This window comes from Zootoca vivipara, chromosome 4 (genome assembly GCF_965207765.1).
Source record: "Zootoca vivipara chromosome 4, rZooViv2.hap1.1, whole genome shotgun sequence".
Classification (NCBI taxonomy): domain Eukaryota; kingdom Metazoa; phylum Chordata; class Lepidosauria; order Squamata; family Lacertidae; genus Zootoca; species Zootoca vivipara.
The window spans coordinates 37,394,199-37,412,059 of NC_142587.1; the positions used below are offsets into that span (position 1 = coordinate 37,394,199).

Here is a 17,861-nt window from a genome sequence, read left to right on the forward strand (position 1 = left end):
ATTCCCAATAACCCTCAACCAATTGCAATGCCCAGTTTGTAAAGGGTTACTGGGAATTGCTTAGCAGAATTCTTTAGCAGAAAGAATGTGCTTCATAGCTTCAGTCTCTTTCTTGCATCCTATACATATGGGAAAATATATTTGTGCAATACTGTGTATCTCTCACGTTATGGCAAAATTTGCCAACAGGGGAGGAAAAAACCATGAACTAGCGTAATGAAATCTCTCCTGCCAAGTTTAAAAACTTTCTTATTCTGCTGGGTTTCAAGTCTTGCTTTGTTTTGCCTTGAGGGCTTTGGGTTTGTGCTGTTTTCTCAGGCACTTCTTGCTCCTTTGATTCTGCTGCTGCTAGTACAGTGGTACCTCAGGTTACAGACATAGGCGTACCCAGGGGGGCAGGGGGGCAGCTGAAGTGGAAAAGGGCAAACGGGAGACGTGCTTTGCTTTAGCGAGAGCCACTCGGTCTCCGCTTACTGGGGGGGGGACAGAGCTGTAACAAAAACACATCAAATAAATAAAGCAAAGTGGCTACCGGTAATTAAGCAGTTATGACAATGGAGCAGATATCCCCTTTCAGGCAAGATTTGATAGCTCACCACTTCACCCTATTGTTCTTCAGTGGGAGTTGTTAATGAGCATTCAGGGATCGCATTAAGAGTTCTATTGGCGATTTAATGAGGGTGCAGAGGATTCAATTTGACTGAGGTGGCTCTACAAGGCTAAAAGGAAGTGAATAAGAAAAAAGGGGGGCTGTAGCTTTGATAGACACAGTGATGTTTATAAAAAACAGTGGTGTTCCAGTCTGCCCCTCCTCCTGCATCTGTATACTGTAAATCAGGGGTGGCCAACTTCCAAGAGACTCTGATCTACTCACAGAGTTAAAAACTGGGAGTGATCTACCCCCTTTGGGGGGTTCAGGTCAAAGCTGTTGAGTTTTTTTTTAAGGAAGGGAAGCTGTGTTTTGGCGGGTTTAGGTCAAACTTGTTGAGCTTCTTTTAGGAGGGAGGGAGGCCCATTTTTGTTTAGGGCTTCAGGTCATAGTTTTTTAGGGAGGAGGAAAATTTTGGGTGAGCTTTTTTTAGGGGTGCCAGTGATCTAGCAGTGATCTACCACAGACATCCAGTGATCTACTGGTAGATCACAATCTACCTGTTGGACGTGCCTGCTCTAAATCAAGCAGAGAGAAAGCTGCTTACAAGGCTCCTGTACAGGCGTACCAGTATCTTCCTCTTGCTGCAGAGTTCCAGCATCACAGCATCACCCAGAGGCACCCACAAATGTGAGTTATCCCTCTCTCTATTTCTTCCTTCCTTCCTTCCCTCCCTCTTCCATCCTTAATAAAATACTTGGGGGGGGGCAGATAATCCCCACATAGAAAGCCCATCAACATGGGGGGATGACTCTTTCAAATACGGTATTTACCAGAAATTGGGGGGGGGAGGCACCTAGGCCTCTAGGAGTTGGCTGCTATGCCTAGGACAATTCAAGAACGCAGAATGGTGCATATACTATGGTAATATATCAATAGAATCACAGACTTGTAGTCGGAAGGGACCACAAGGGTCATCTAGTCCAACCCCCTGCAATGCAGGAATTTTTTCCCAAGGTGGGGCTTGAACCCACGACATGGTTGAAATATTATGCTGATATGCAGCAACGCCTCGGAGCCGTCGTAACTGCGGCCGTGCCTTGCCTTGCCTCGTCCTCGCCCGCCCTGCCACCCACTCTCGCCTGCCCGACCATCCCGTCCTCTCCAGCCAAGCAGGGTAGCCACCGCCGCTGCCAGCCCCAGAAGCACAAAGTGGCCGCTGCCGCAATGTCATTGGGCCCACTGGCCCTGTAGCCCCACCCACGTTCCCACTTTGTGGCCCCACCCCTGAACGACCATGGCTTGCCCCCCCCCTAGTTTTGATCCTGGGTACGCCCCTGGTTACAGACGCTTCAAGTTACAGACTCCGCTAACCCAGAAATAGTATCTCGGGTTAAGAACTTTGATTCAGGATGAGAACAGAAATCGTGCTCCGGTGGCGGTACGGCGGCAGTGGGAGTCCCCATTAGCTAAAGTGATACCTCAGGTTAAGAACAGTTTCAGGTTAAGAACGGACCTCCAGAACAAATTAAGTTCTTAACCCGAGGTACCACTGTATACTTATCTAATATTTTAGAGTCGAATTGTTCATTTGAATCAGTCTTATATGGTCAAGTGCATCCGCTACTGATGTGCGCCTGGTACATTCTTTTTCTTGATAGCTGTTTGCAAATTTGGTAGGGGAGCAGAAAGACATGTTTATACCTAGGTAGAGGTTTAAAGCATCAGGTGTTCTACATTGTTTTAAATGTATAGTGCTCTTTTGGGGGGGGGGTTAATAAATGAAGTGCCGATACCAGTGCTTTTTGTGGGGGGTACTCACCATGAAGGTGTTACAGTAAGTGCCACACTTTTAACATTGGGGGGAAGGTGCTGTGTATCCTTGAGTATCCCCAGAAAAAAAAAGCACCGGCCAATACTCACAGCTTGGTAAAAGTGTTGTAGACACCGGCACAAAATGGCTGCTATGGAAATCAAAAAAGATATAATATTCCACACTGATGAGTACTTTAACAAAAAAAAGCCCTGTATATATGGATTATTGTATTTCCACTTCATTAAAATTATTCCAAGTTGTAGCACAACAACTTATCATGTAGACATGGCCTAAAATCAGTCCACCTTGTGGGTTTCACCTGAACAAGAGTATTATTTTTTTAATTTATATGGGGATACTTGACACTTTGATCTTTAAATATTATTTTAAAGAAAAGATAGAGACCAGTATTGCGGGGCCAAGTCTGTTTTCAACCTTCTTTCTCTTCTACTGATCTGGAAGGCAAAATCAGTTTTCAAGCTCTCAAACCAGTTCTCATCTTGAACTCCAAGCTGCAATATGGGACTCTCTTTTATTTTCCTTATCTGTCTGTTTTCCTTCTGCCAGTCTAACTTTCTCCCTCTATCATTATCCTCCATTTGCTCTTTCAGCACCATAACAAGAAGAAAATATTGTCGTTGGTGACACCCACCTTTGCTTGAGCTTTGACCCAACTGTGGGTCAAAAGAACCCACATATTGAAGGTCACTATTTGAGATAACCTAATTCTGGTCATTTTCAAGCTCTCTCTGGCCTATAAACAACTTTTACTGTTTTTTCTTAGTCATGTAGATTAACTTCTTCTCCTGCTTTAAATTCAACCAAAAGGTGTTTTCTGTCGCTAGTACAGTGGTACCTCTAGTTATGAACTTTATTCATTCCAGAGGTCCATTCTTAACCTGAAACTGTTCTAAAGGGGCCTCTTGCTGCTGCCGCTGCGCCGCCAGCACACGATTTCCATTCTCATCCAGGGGCAAAGTTCTCAACTTGAGGTAACTCTTCCAGGTTAGTGGAGTTTGTAACCTGAAGCGTTTGTAACCTGAGGCGTTTGTAACTTGAGGTACCACTGTATATGTGGCCGGTTTGAGGAAGCTGGCCAGTGCATTTTAGTTAACAACCAAAACACAGATTGTATGATACAGTAGTCACATTTCCTGCTCTGTACCAATCCTATGGTCTTGCTATGCCAGCAGTCCATTAACAATGACTTAACATCAGCATTTCCTACTCTACATGGGATCATCCACACTCCTTTGGTCCCACTGCCTGTTTAGGGAAGTTTTTAATGTTTGATGTTTTATTGTGTTTTTAATATTCTGTTGGGAGCTGCCCAATATTCTGTTGGGAGCTGGCTGGGGAAAGAGAGCCAGATGGGCGGGGTATAAATAAATAAATAAATATATTATTATTATTATTATTATTATTATTATTATTATTATCCTACCCCTGGGGAGCAGAAACTACTCTGTAGTGCTCAATTGGCACAGACTGCTATTTGGGATTTTCCCGGATTGATGTTTGCTCTGATTGAGCACTAGAGAGTAGGTTTTCCCTGAGAAAGAAGCAGAGCAAGAGGTAAACCCAGGCTTTCTAGGCACCGGACAAATGGAAGTGTGGATGAGCCCTCTATCAGCAGTTATCAAAACTTTTTCACCCACAAACCACTGGAAATTTGCTGAGGGGCTTGGTGCTTTTTCTGCCTGTTGCAGCCATTGCAATGTACTGCGCTAGATGCTGCGTGGTTTTTAATTACATTTTTATTGCGTCTGTTATTATATATGGCATTTTGCTACCCTTTGAATAGTCATAAATGCAGTAAACAATGAAATATGTATGTAAACTGCTTTGTGAGTCATGTGAGTGAAATGCGGCAAAGGAATCTAATACAGTAGATGAAATGAAATGCAATTTAAAAAATCAACATGAACATTTAATGCAAAGGATGTGCCACCTCCCATCTTCAACCATAAATCCATAGACACACCTGAAAGAAACTTGTGGGCCACTGGTTCGTCCACAGGCCACATTTTGGGAATGCCTGCTCTTTAGTGATCCTATCATCTCACCATGTCAGCAGCAACATAGTGCAACTGGGATCCTATTCACTCCTTGCAGCAAAGTTGAGGAAAATACAGTAGCATTCCAAGGACACTTCCACATGGCAGTTTATTGAGAACGCAGAGCTCCTTTACGCATGACTCTCTTTTTTGCAGCATCCTCGTCAAAATGCCACCCAATATTTCCCTCCATTTAATCTGCTGGATTTAAACAAAAACTTTATGGATTTTTGACAGAAACGGTAAATCTGGCCTAATGGGAAAACAATGTGGGGTGGTATTTTGAAGGGGACAACATCATGTGGCTGCTGTGCAAATCGTTCACGCATGAGCACCACTGAAACCACAATAAACTGTCATGTGGAAGTACCCAGAACTACAGCAATTCTCCCAGCCACTCTCATCTGCATCCACATCAACACTACCAGCACATGTCAATGCAACTTCTTGTGTGTCATACATGGATGAAGTCAGGGTGATAAGAGAACAACCATCACAATCACAACCACAAGGCACAACTAACCCAACACAAGGATGCCAAAGTACCCTCTGTAACAGCAATTGCTAGGGAGGAGGCAGCAAGATCTCAGAAAACAGTGGGAACTCTGCACCCATGCTTTTGAACCCTGTCATACACCCCCTCTCACATAGTAGCTGCAAATAACCAACAATCCCCTTCTGAATGGCCAGCACACAAGGAAGGACAGCTGGATAGGTCAGTACAGGATCCAAATAACTTGGGAGAGAGCGTTATGTGGTATACAGCACGTCTAGGCTGTCCTAAGACAAGTCCTAGCAAGGGAGAAATGCCACCTAAGCCAAAGGGGCCTTTTTTGTCAGAAAGGAAAAAGAGTAATACAGTAATTATTGTATTGCTTATTGAATACATATGTTACCCTTTCCTCCCCAAGGAGCCCCGGGGGGCAAACAGATCATAGCTGCCAAGTTCTCCCTTTTTTAAGGGAAATTCCCTTATGCTGAATAGGCTTCCTCGCGAGAAAAGGGAAAACTTGGCAGCTATGAAACAGATGTACAAGTGAAGAACACAAAGGGTGCCTCTAAAACAAATTAAAACATCCTAAAAGCCATTACAGTTGAACACGTCTAAAAACAGTCATGGTTAAAAACATTATAATGGGCAACAAGAGAAGCCACAGCATAGCTGCTCACAGGCTGGAGCACTGGAATTGGAAACAGTTGTGGCAGGTTTGAACCCAGCAATGAAGACAGTAGAATTAAGGTTGCACACTCACCTTAGGTATGCCTGGCTAGGCAGCAGCACTTGTGCCAACGGAAAACAAGGGTGGGTTCAGGGAACAGGCAGGACTAGAACCACCCAGCAGACAGAAAAAAGAACATGCTGTAGGGTCCTTGCCTTCCTCTCCATTGCACACCAAGGGGTTTGTGAGGAGGCTGTGATCACCACAGGACGTTAGAGGGGCTAACTCAGGAGCAAAGGCTGGAGTTTTCATCCACAGGTGCACCTGAGAGAGGGAGAAGTGTATGGACCAATAGCCTGGCTTCCATGTGACCTCAGTTGCCTTTTGTGTCAACCATTGGTTCCTTGATTTGCCTATGATTGCTAGATATTGCCCCAGCAGAACTTCTCCTCCCCACCTGCTGGCTCTGCTTGGCTCTTCACACCAACAGGAAGCAGGAGGCTTGTTGAAGCCCCTCCTCCCCTTACATTAAGCCATTTAGCTTCCCCCTTACAGTCTCAATCTGAAGCCAGCTGCAGTGAGTAAGGACTAATCAGGGAGGAGAGGAAATGCACAGCTGCCAAACAGCATCAGCAAATCAACAACAGGGGAAAGCTTTTCTTGACCTGTTGCCAAGGACAGGTCATAAGGTTGCTATAAAGGTCTTGTCCTAGGGGTGACATGCCACATAGCAGATTGCTATGCCCCAAATTACTATTGCCTAGTTCAGAGCTTTCCAAACTGTGTATTGGCTGCAGTATGTAGGTGTATCACGCAAACGCTCCCCATGCTCCTCTGGGGCTGGAAAGGGGTTACTTTAACCTCCAGTTTGCTAGTAAAATGGAATTGCTATACCAAGAAAACTGAATCACTGTGTCATGAAATGATACATGTCTAAAAAGTGTGTCACCCATATGAAATGTTCAGAAAGCTCTGGCCTAGTTATTATCATTACCCCACTTCCCCGCTTGTGTGTTCTAACTCTGCATGATATAAAGCCACAGAAATGTAGTTCAGCGCCAGGCAGCATACCTAAAGATCTACATCGCATTCTGCTGCACCTATGGATCTTGCCACCTGAGGCAGTTGCCTCACCTTGCCTCATTGGTGGGTCGGCATTGCATGTCCATTAGAGTGCTCAGTCTTCAGAGTTTCAGCCAGTCTAGGACAGGAACTTTATGGTGCTGTTTGGCATCTGAAGAGGGAAGGAGAAATGTTTTAGGAGGATGGAAAGGAAGAAAGAAAGAAGCTTTTGTACGACTTCCGGTCGGGGCGCGCTAGAGGAGAGCTGCCGAAAAGCGGAGCTCCGCGAGGTCTCCGACTTTTTTAAAGTCAGTGACGGTCGAAAAGGGGGGGTATAGCGCCAAAAACCCACCCCAGAGAAGGCGAGAGTACGGGTCTCTCACCGAGTGGAGAGAAAGGGGAGAAATGGCGTAAAAAGGCGGAACTTCGTCCCAGCACCAAGGGTGGAGGAGACGGAGAGGAGCCATACGCCATCGACTCAAGACGCACTGACGAGGCGCCTCAAAGCTCGAAATAGCCAGCGCCCAGGACATCTCGACCAAAGGTAATTTAAAAGATACCGACCTGTGAAATTGAAACAGCTTTCGAATTTGCATGCTGCAAGCTTCCCAGGCGGAAAGAAGGGTCGGGGAACTATTTTACTACCGCGGAGGGATACTGCTTACTAGCGGAACTCCTTTTAAATATATTTAACACAGAAAGAAAGAGCATACGTTACAATTAAAGGGCCGAAAGAGAAAGGGGAGAGAAAAGAAGTTACGTGGCCGATCTCCAGAAGGGGGGAAAGAATCAATCAACGCTAAAGAGACAGAGAGATAAAAATAAGTTTTCAGGAAAGAAAAGTTAAAGGAAGAAAAGAGACAGAGGGAGGAGAGAGGGGGCGAAGAACACCGGCAATTGGGAGTAGGTGTCCGGGAAGCGCAAACTTAGAAAAACTAGGTAAGAGAAAATGGCGGTGGAGAACTGACTAATGAAAAACCATCTGCTCAGCCATAATTTCCGCCTTCTTTACGGAAGATAGTAAAAGGGGGGGAAAGAGGCAATAAGTACAAAGAGCTCAGAACAACGACACCTGCTGGCGAGTCAAAGAAGGTGGAAAACCAGGAATAAAATGCTCTTTTAAAAGATCTGACCCCACCCCCCCTCCCCACCGTAGAGACTCTTTACATATAACACCTACGCCGCTTTGAATTGCAGGAGGGGAATCCCCAATACCTTGAATAAAAGAGATAAAAAGAAGAACAAATTACAAACAAAGGAGCGACATATTAAAGATATAATAGAGACATTAAGACAAAATCTGGAAAAAGATGGGAAGTAAGAGGACCCAGCCCTCAACGGACAGAAGACACTCTGCCCAATATGACAATAATACTTTGATGGACATAAAAGAACTCATCACTGAGATGAACAAATCGCTAGGGGATAAATTAGACGCTGTAGAAACAAGGATGGAGGCAGTAGAAACAAAGATTGAAGACAACTCAAAGGTGATACAGGAAATGTCAGGCCAAATTAAAGAACTATATGGAAAGAACAAAGAGCTAGACAAAGCAGTAAAAGATCTGAACACCAAGATTCACAAGCAAGAAGATTCCATAAAAAAAATCATAACAGCAAACAAGGAACTGAAAGAAACGCAAGAGGATGAAGAAGTGGAACGTCAGAACATAAAGAAAATGCAGGAAGATCTTGCAGATCAAATTGCTCTGCTAGAAATGAAACAGAAATCACTATGGTTGAGGATGAGAGGAATAAAGGAATCTCCAAACGAACAAATCGACGAGAAAATTATAAGAGAGTTGGCTGCCTGGCTTAAAGTGAAAGAGGAAGACCTTGCCTTTGATGTGGACAAAATTTATAGGATACGAACTGATAAGTCAAAAAATAAGAGAGGACCGGGGGGATTGCATGGTGATCCTGAACTCCAGACTTTTAAAGGATAAAATCCTCCAGAAAAAGAAACAAGAGGAACTGATAATTGAGGGCAGGACAGTGGCCATCTTTAAAGAAACGCCCAAAAGATTTGTTCTTAAGAGGGAAAAATACAAAAATTTAACAGAGGTCTTAATTAAGAAAGGCATATGGTTCTTCTGGGAATACCCTGAGGGTCTGACCTTCTTCTACAAAGAGAGGAGAAAAACGATTAAGACGAAAGACGACGCTGAGAAATTTTTAAGAAGATTGAAAAATGAACTAGGAGAAGAAGAAGAGGGGGAAGGAAGCATTGAGAGCTGAAGGGGGGCGGGTGGAGAGGTAATGAAAATTTGAGTTAATTTAAAAATGTTCTTTTATGTATTATAAGGAGGGGGGGGGAATAAAAGGGGTTATAGACCTGAATTCAATTGCGCCAGATAGGGGACCCGGGTTTTTTGCCTCTATTCTCACTTTCTGTTTCCTTGGGGGAAAACCTGCATAAACATCTGTCTAGGAACTGCTCTTGATTTAAGAAAAATTTTCTGCTTTTAGAAGTAGCCATTAAAAGCCAATCTTGAAATTGAAGTGTATTGAATAAAGAATAAAGAATGAGATTCAATTTGATTTCGTGGAACGTAAATGGTTTAAACAAGAAACGCAAAAGAAATAAAGTAGAATATCTGTTGAAAAAGGGGGCCTGGGATATAATCTGCATACAAGAAACCCATATTTCAAAAAAACACGAAAGAATTTTAAACAATGGAAGATTAGGAAATGAATTTATTTCAGCTGACAAAAAGAAAAAAAGAGGGGTAGTGACATATGTGAATCCAAAATTTAAAGCAGAAAAAATATTTCAAGACAATGAGGGAAGAATAGTAGGAGTAAGAATTAGACTAACTATTGGAGAAATTATAATAGTAAACATCTACGCCCCAAATGGCTGTAAGGTGGGTTTTTTTAAACAAGTAGAGAAATTGATAGGAGAGAATGTGAGAGAGGAGGAGATTATATTGGCAGGCGACCTGAATGGTATCATAAAACCAGATTTGGACAGAACAAATGTGAGTAGAAAAAAAGGAGGAAAGCTGCCGGCTAGCTTCCAACAATTGACCACAAACTATGATATGAAAGACATTTGGAGGGAATGGAACCCAACTGGGAGGAAGTTTACACATTATTCGGAGTCAAAAAAAATCAGCAGCTAGAATAGATGCAATTTGGTCAACTAAAAATCTAACAAGAGGAATAATTGATTGTGACATATTGCCAAAATCAATCTCCGATCATAACCCAGTTATGATTAAATTAGAGGATCAAAGAGAGAAAACAAAAAGATGGAGATTAGATGAAAACATTTTAAGAGATGAGGCCTTTGTTGGAAAAATGAAAAGCGCATTGAAAGAATTCTTTGAAATAAATGTTAGAGATGAGACAAAATTAACATCAATTTGGGATGCAAGTAAAGCATTCCTAAGAGGCCTTTATATACAACAGAAAGGTAAGAAACAAAAAGAAAGGAGAGAAAGAACAGAGGAGATCAAAAAGAAAATTGAAGAAAAAGAAAAAGAGCTTGGGAGAAATCCGAAAGATGGGAAATTGGTAAGTCAGATAAAGATACTCCAAAAAGAATTAGAAAATGTGGTAGATCAAGAATTGGAGAAAAAATTTAGTTGGTATAGACAAAAACAATTTGAACAGGGAAATAAAATGGGGAAATTCTTATCTTGGCAATTAAGGAAAAAACAAAATGAGAAAATCATAACAAAAGTAAGAGAAGAAGGAAAATGTTGGACAAAGATTGAAGAGATACAAAAATGTTTAATTGGGTATTATAAAAAATTATACAAAGGGGAAGCCGGAAAGGAGATGGAAATTAAAAATTATTTGGGGAAGTACAGGGGAGAAGTATTAAAAGAGGAGGAAATAAAATTGTTAAATGATCCGATTTCGAAACAAGAAATTACCTGGGCGATAAAAAAATTAAAATTAGGGAAATCGCCGGGAACAGACGGCCTGGGGAGTCAACACTATAAAATTCTAAAAGAAGAGTTAATAGATATTTATCATAAATTAGTGAATGAGGCACTAGAGAAGGGAAATATACCTCAGTCATGGCAAGAGGCCTATATAATCCTACTGCCAAAAGAAAAAGGGGAGGAGATATTGGTCTCGAATTTCAGACCAATATCGCTTCTAAATGTGGACTATAAAATATATGCGAATATATTGGCAGAGAGATTAAAAAGAGTTTTAAACAGAATAATTAATCAAAATCAACAAGGTTTCTTACCAAAAAGGAAAATTGCAAATAACATCAGAATGCTTCTAAATATATTTGAATTTTTAGATTGGAACCCAGGAAAAAAAGCTGCCTTCGTATTTTTAGATGCTGAGAAGGCTTTCGATAGCCTCTCATGGGATTTTATGAAAAACATAATGACCAAAATTGGAATCAAGGGGAATTTTGCGAAAGGCATCAATGCTATATATAAAAATCAAACGGCCAAATTAATTGTAAATGGAAGAATTTCGGAGGAGTTTGGAATCGGAAAAGGAACGAGGCAGGGCTGCCCGCTTTCGCCCTTACTGTTCATAATGTCTATTGATTGTTTATTAAATGAAATCAAAGATGAGGAAGAAATTAAAGGGATAAAGGTGAGAAAACATATAGTTAAAGTGAGGGCGTTCGCGGACGATATTATAGTAATGCTAGAAAATCCAGAAGAAACAATATTGAAATTAAAGAAAAAATTAGAAGATTTTGGGATTGTCTCAGGTTTTAAAGTAAATGTGAAAAAAACAAAAATTATGACAAAAAATATAAGAAAAGAAGAGATAGGAAATTTGGAAAAATTGACAGGCTGGCAAGTAGTTAAAAAAGTGAAATATTTAGGCATAGAAATGACCACGAATAACATAAACCTATTTGAGAATAATTATTCAAAATTGTGGAAAGAGATAAAAGTGGATTTGGAAAGGTGGAAAAATTTATTTCTAACAATCTCAGGCAGAATAGCAGCTATAAAAATGGTGGTGCTGCCTAAGATCATGTTTCTCTTCCAAACTCTTCCGATAGTGGGGAAAAAGTCGATATTTGAAGAATGGCGAAAAATTTTAAGCAAATTTATCTGGGCAGGAGGGAAACCCAGGATTCAGTACAAATTATTAACAGAAATAAAAGAAAGAGGTGGCTGGGGAGTTCCAGATTTAAGGTTATACTATGTGGCTGCGGGTTTCTGTTGGATCAAAGAATGGCTAACCTTGGAGAATAAAGAATTGTTGGAGGTGGAAGGTTTTCGTAATATCAAAGGTTGGCATAATTACTTATTAATGGAACAAAAAGGAAACAACAGAGAATTCACAGACCACATAGTTAAAAAATCATTATTTCAGATTTGGCAAGAGTTTAAAAATTTAGTGGAACCACAGAGTCCCTGGTGGGCATCCCCCGTGGAAATGTCAGCGTTGAGACCTAGTTGGGGAGATGGGAAATGGCCAACATATAAAGATCTGGTAGTGATGGAGGGAAACAACCTAAATTTAAAACCTTATGAAGAAATAAAGAAATATTGTTCCAGCTGGTTACAATATAACCAAATACAAAGTATATTTAATTTACATAAAGCAATCGGCTTCTCAGGTAAGGAGTCAAAATTACAAGAAATAATAATAAATAATGATAAAAAACCATTAGGCAAAATGTATAAATTTTTATTAGATTGGGAATTAAAAGATGAATTGACAAAAAAAGTAATGATAACCTGGGCAATTGATATTGGAAGACCAATTCAAATTAGTGAGTGGGAAAAATTATGGAGAATAGATGCTAAATTTACTGCATGCATAACAATTAGAGAAAATATCTTAAAGATGTTTTATAGATGGTACATAACCCCGGAAAAGATTGGGAAATTTTATAAATCGGGAGATGGTAAATGTTGGAAATGCCGGGAAAAGACAGGTTCCTTCTATCACTGCTGGTGGACATGCCCAAAGGTGGCAAAATTTTGGAATGAGGTTTACGAAAAATTAAAAAAGATGATGAAATTTACTTTTGAAAAGAAGCCCGAGTTACTCCTCTTAAGTATGGTCCCATTGGATTTCCCAAAAGATAGAATTAACATCTTATTATATGCTTGCGCAGCTGCAAGAATCTTAATAGCAGCAAAGTGGAAAGAAGAAAAGACCCCGACAATCCAAGATTGGCAAGAGAAATTAGTAGAGTATCTAAAATTGGCAAAACTAACGGCGATAATAAGAGAGATTCCTAGATGTAAAATAATAGAAGAATGGAAATATGTGCAAGAGTTTCTGGAAAAAGAGAATTTAGAAAATAGATTAGTAACGTGCATAAATTGAAGTTATAAAAGGTGAGAAAGAATATATAGATGAATAGAATTTTATAAAAAAAATAGGGGAAAGGAGAAACGGCAGTTTATAGGCTGAGAAGAAGGAAAGCGGGTAGTAATTAGTAGGAAGGTTAGCCAATACTATCATGTTCTTTTCTTGATACTGTTCTTTTTTTTCTTTTTTTTCTCTTTTTTATTCTCTTTCCCCCCTTTTTTTCCCCCTGTTTAACCCTCAACTTATCTTCTTATTTTTCCCTCTATCTCCGGTCTTTTCTCTTTTTAATTTTTTTGTTGTTGTTATTATTATTATTTTTTGTGAAACGTTATATTAAGTTGTATGAATGGAATGGATTATATATGATTTATGATTTATATGATTTACAAGAGTTATATGATTTATATGTACATAATTTTTCTCTCTTTTGTTTCTTTTTTTTCTTTTTTCTGCTTTTTTCTTTTTTGTGGAGTGAGTGGATTTAAGATTTAAGAATTATGATCTATCTGTCTTTTAATGATATATGTTCATTTTAAAGTTTCAATAAAGTATTTTTAAACCTTAAAAAAAAAAGAAGCTTTTGTACTTTCTCATCACCTCTCTGAGGCCTTCTCTTACTGTGCTATTATGGTACTAGTGGGCTCAGATTTGTGGTTGTAAGCCCTGATCCCAAACAGGATGCAAACTGCCCCACAGAATGAAGCATACACTGAATTGTAAAATGCCCATTCCAGCTCTTTCTTTCTTTCTTTCTTTCTTTCTTTCTTTCTTTCTTTCTTTCTTTCTTTCTTTCTTTCTTTCTTAGTTTATCATGAAATTACCACTTTCTGCTTTACCAGAAACATCCAGAAGCAGGAGCATCTGTAGTCACATGTGGTTCACAGGATAACCCCAGTTTTTAATAGCTGTTGGCTGCAAAGAGGGTAGGGAGAACTGATATGAAACTAATTTCACCCGGCTTACTTTTTTGTTTTGTTTATAGCTTTGGGGAATTCCACATACATTTTCACATTATGTTTTTGTTTGTTTGTTTGTTTGTTTGTTTGCTTGTTTGTTTACCTGATCAATGCACAGAAGCATTGTTAAACTTTTAAATCTGCTTTAGGAACAGATGAAAAATCAGAGGTATTTTGACAAATCGGGTCCTCCCTCCAAGAGAGGGCATGCATTGCGGTGGGACCCAGCAACCAGGCCTAGGTGTTGGGGCGGGGACAATTGGACCAGCCACAACACCCTATTGGTGGTCCATCAGACAGGGCACAATTGGGCTGAGGGCATGCCAATCAAAGAGTCTGATGGACCACTATTTAAGCGCTGCACATGTCCATAGAGATCCTTCTCTGGCACAGTGCATCGGAACACCCGCCCACCTCTCCCTAATTTTAGGGCTTTCGCTTGACCTTGCTATGCCGTCGTGTGTAGTCTGCTGTTGGGGCAGGGGCATGGCAGGAATTTTCCTCACTTGGCTGATTGGCTGGTGCCATTTGGGTTTCGCCTGCCGTGTAGCAATTTGTCACAACTTGTATGGTTTGCGGATAGGCTCTGGTTCATGCTGATAGGGGTAACATGATCCCTTGCCATCCTATCCCCAGGTATTCCTCCTAAAGGAATCCATTGAACTTCAGGATGGTATTCCCCCAAGCAGGGTTGTTCCCTCTACAGAGTTCAGGGCACACATGGGGGAATCAGGGCCTGGCGGCTGTCAGGACCCCCCACCAGGTGTGGACCTGGTTGCTGACTCATGGTGCACCCTGAGTCAGTGCTACATTAGGTAGCTTTGGGAAGCAGAGCCTATGCAACCACTCACTTGATTTGTAATCAATAAAGTTGTGGCCTAAATTCTGCCAAAAACCAAACCAAAATGTTGAGTCATGCCTGGATTTATTTCTACGCCTAGGTTCAAGGGTCTCCACATGCAATCACGTGGACACGAGACTAAGGAAGGGTTAGCTCCTTTTAACTCACACTGAGCGTATACCAGTGATATCATGTGAAGAGAGCTACACATTTCTGTTTCTTATTTTATTTATTTCATAAAATTTATGCACTGCTTGATTGTAAAAAACAAACAAAAAGCAAGGAGAACTCTCAAAGCAGTTTACAAAAAGTAATGATGTCAAGTGGGGCCGGTGGGTCTGGTTTGGCCAAAAGGACCACATGTGTCAAATGAGGAAGCCTAAGGGCTCTAATCGTGCCTGTAGGCCAGAGGTTTCCCACCAATAGTTTCAACATTCATATTGATAGCGGGACACATTTTTCCATGACGGTGCATTTTCAGGAGAACCATAAATATGCCCCTTTTATATCTAGTGTTTAGTTCCGTTCCTTGCCATGATTAGATCACAAAATAACCACCACACTTCAGTGTTTAAAGCCCCCACTCTCCTTTTAGATTGGTGAAGATGCCTGCCTAAAAAATGCCTTCTTTTTTATTTCACTGTTAACTGTCTTCATCATACAGCATTCTTGTCCTTCCCTACAAATGTAAATGTAGCATTCACTTTTCATTAAACTTGGCCTAACCACTGGCCTATCTGATCACTCTCGCATAACTGATGGAAAGCTACAATAGGAATTCTGACATGCAAAAGCTTTGCCTTATGTCCAAAGCTGGCTAATTATGGATTAAAGCTGCTCAAATTTTTATGCTGCTCAAATTTTAAGTTTTGGAGGTAAAATGATTTGTGTATCAATATTTGAATATAACAAATACGTCCTCAGTCATGCTCCCTGTAGGTGGCAGCAGTTCGTTGCTACTGAAATTAGATTTCTGATTTAAACCACTGTAGTTATGAATTTTGCCTCCTCTCTCTCTCTCTCTCTCTCTCTCTCTCTCTCTCTCTCTCTCTCTCTGTGTGTGTGTGTGTGAGAGAGAGAGAGAGGGGGGGGAAGGGGGAGAAACAGCATCAGACTATTAAAAGATAATGAAGTATTTGAACATTGATCTGCTTGAAATCTAAAGTAATGAATTTATTAAATAAGTGACTTTACGATTGCTTGCTTTTATAATAAAATATTATCAGTCAGACAGCATACAGATGCTATTAGCAAAAATCCACACAGGAAATGAAACAGAAAATCTGTATGCAGATCAACTAAAAGCCACACTTCATTTGACCTAAGGGCACTTCCAGACAATGGCTTAATATTGCAACTGAGTCACCAAGATATCACAGAATTAAAAAATTCCTTCAGTAGCACCTTAAAGACCAACTAAGTTTTTATTTTGGTATGAGCTTTCATGTGCATGCACACTTCTTCAGATATACTGAAACAGAAGATATCACAGGTCACTGACAACAGTGTGTGTGTGTGTGTGTGTGTGTGTGTGTGTGTGTATATATATATATATATATATATATATATATAGCATGTTGTTTATTTCCCCAACAAAGGGAAAATCCTGATTAAATTGGGGGGGGGGAATACAGGCTGACATTTTGATGCCAATAACATCATATGACCCAGCAAAACAAACATGGATGCCTGTGGAGCCCCCATCTCACAATATACACCCATCCAGAATTGCTGTTTTCTTCCTGATTCGGTGTTTAAAAGTAAGTTTTCCTGGGGAAAGTGGTGGTAAAAGAAAAGGGGGGGGGCTTAGAGATGGATCTGGAAATGACAGGAAGGAACAGTATGCTAGTATACCTCCTCAAATTTCATCATGTGGAATAGAAGCACAAAACTCCAGAAATTTTCTGAATTAACAGTTTTCAAACTGATCCCCCCCCCCCCCGGAAACAATTTGCATGGGAATGAACATTCAACTTCTACAAGAGTCTGACAGATTGCCTGAGATGGCTTTTGCTTTGTGTGAAAGTTCACCCAAAACATGTAAAAATTATCAGGTAAGAATGTCAGGAAAATGCAGCCAAATTCGGAGTGCTTTCGCGTGGCAATTTCTTGTGGAGCGCTGCTTATTCCTGCATGTTTTGCACAGCATCGAACCACATTCTAACCAGCTGAGCTATCTAGACAGAATGCACAACTGTCATTGTGAAAATTATGTTCCATGTTATTTATTTATTTGTTGTTTGTTATCATGAAAAGGGGACGGGGCAGGATATGGGATGGCATTTTGATGACGACGTTATAATGTAGATGTTGCAAAAAAACCAAACCCATGCATGCAGACCCATGCATGCATCCAGAAACGGCAGTGTGAGAGTAACCTGGCTTTTGCCAAGTGCCAAGGAAGACAGCTTCTACCAACATACAGTAGGGCAAAGAAGGAATGGCTGTCGTCCCTTTGAAAGTATAGAAGCCAGTGCTTACTTGAATGTGAGCCAGTCAGTTAGAGAGGAGTTAGAGAGTCAGTTAGAGAGGAGCAATTTCATAAAGCTCTCTGGACACTACAGGAAATGGAGTATTTTTAACTTCTGAGATGTCCAAAGTCACCAAGTTCTCACCACCCCTTTGAAGGGTGGCCCACAGTGACCAAGCGCAAGACTGCCCCTGCAAAATGACTCCCCTTAAAGTTCAGCCGGATTGTTATCAATGGCTCATTATGAATAATGAAGAGGGAAGAGACAATGCTCAAACACAGACACAGTGACTCTGACCCGCAATCAGCAAAATTCTCGAGGCACATATTTTCTTTATCACCCATATAAATCTAATGTGACCTAAGGTCACGACCCTACATGGGGTAGTGGAGCTAAAGGGGAGTCCATGCTGGCTTCCTCCTATTTTATCTTTATGGTGTGGTATGTATGTATATATAAAAAAATATATATCAGCTGCAGCCAGACCTGCTGAAGTACATAGTAGTGTGTGATACCACACATTCTGCATGGGTGGAAGAGGCCACGCATCAGCTGGCAACAGGCTTTGTCAGCAGTTGTCATATGCCGCAGCTTCAGTCTCTGCCAGTGACTGGGGTCTTTGGGAGACTTGGCTCAGAGCTAAGC

The 17,861-nt window shown here is 40.9% G+C and overlaps 1 long non-coding RNA gene across 1 annotated transcript in view; it reads right to left on the reverse strand.

The window, feature by feature from the left end:
• LOC118084646 (uncharacterized) overlaps window positions 1-17,861 on the reverse strand; it is a 251,499-nt gene that overhangs the window by 14,931 nt on the left and 218,707 nt on the right. The window contains exons 11-12 of the long non-coding RNA XR_004692539.3: window positions 6,694-6,856; window positions 5,716-5,946 (exon numbers count right to left, since the gene is read on the reverse strand). This is a non-coding gene — a long non-coding RNA (uncharacterized LOC118084646). The remainder of the gene's footprint in view (window positions 1-5,715; window positions 5,947-6,693; window positions 6,857-17,861) is intronic.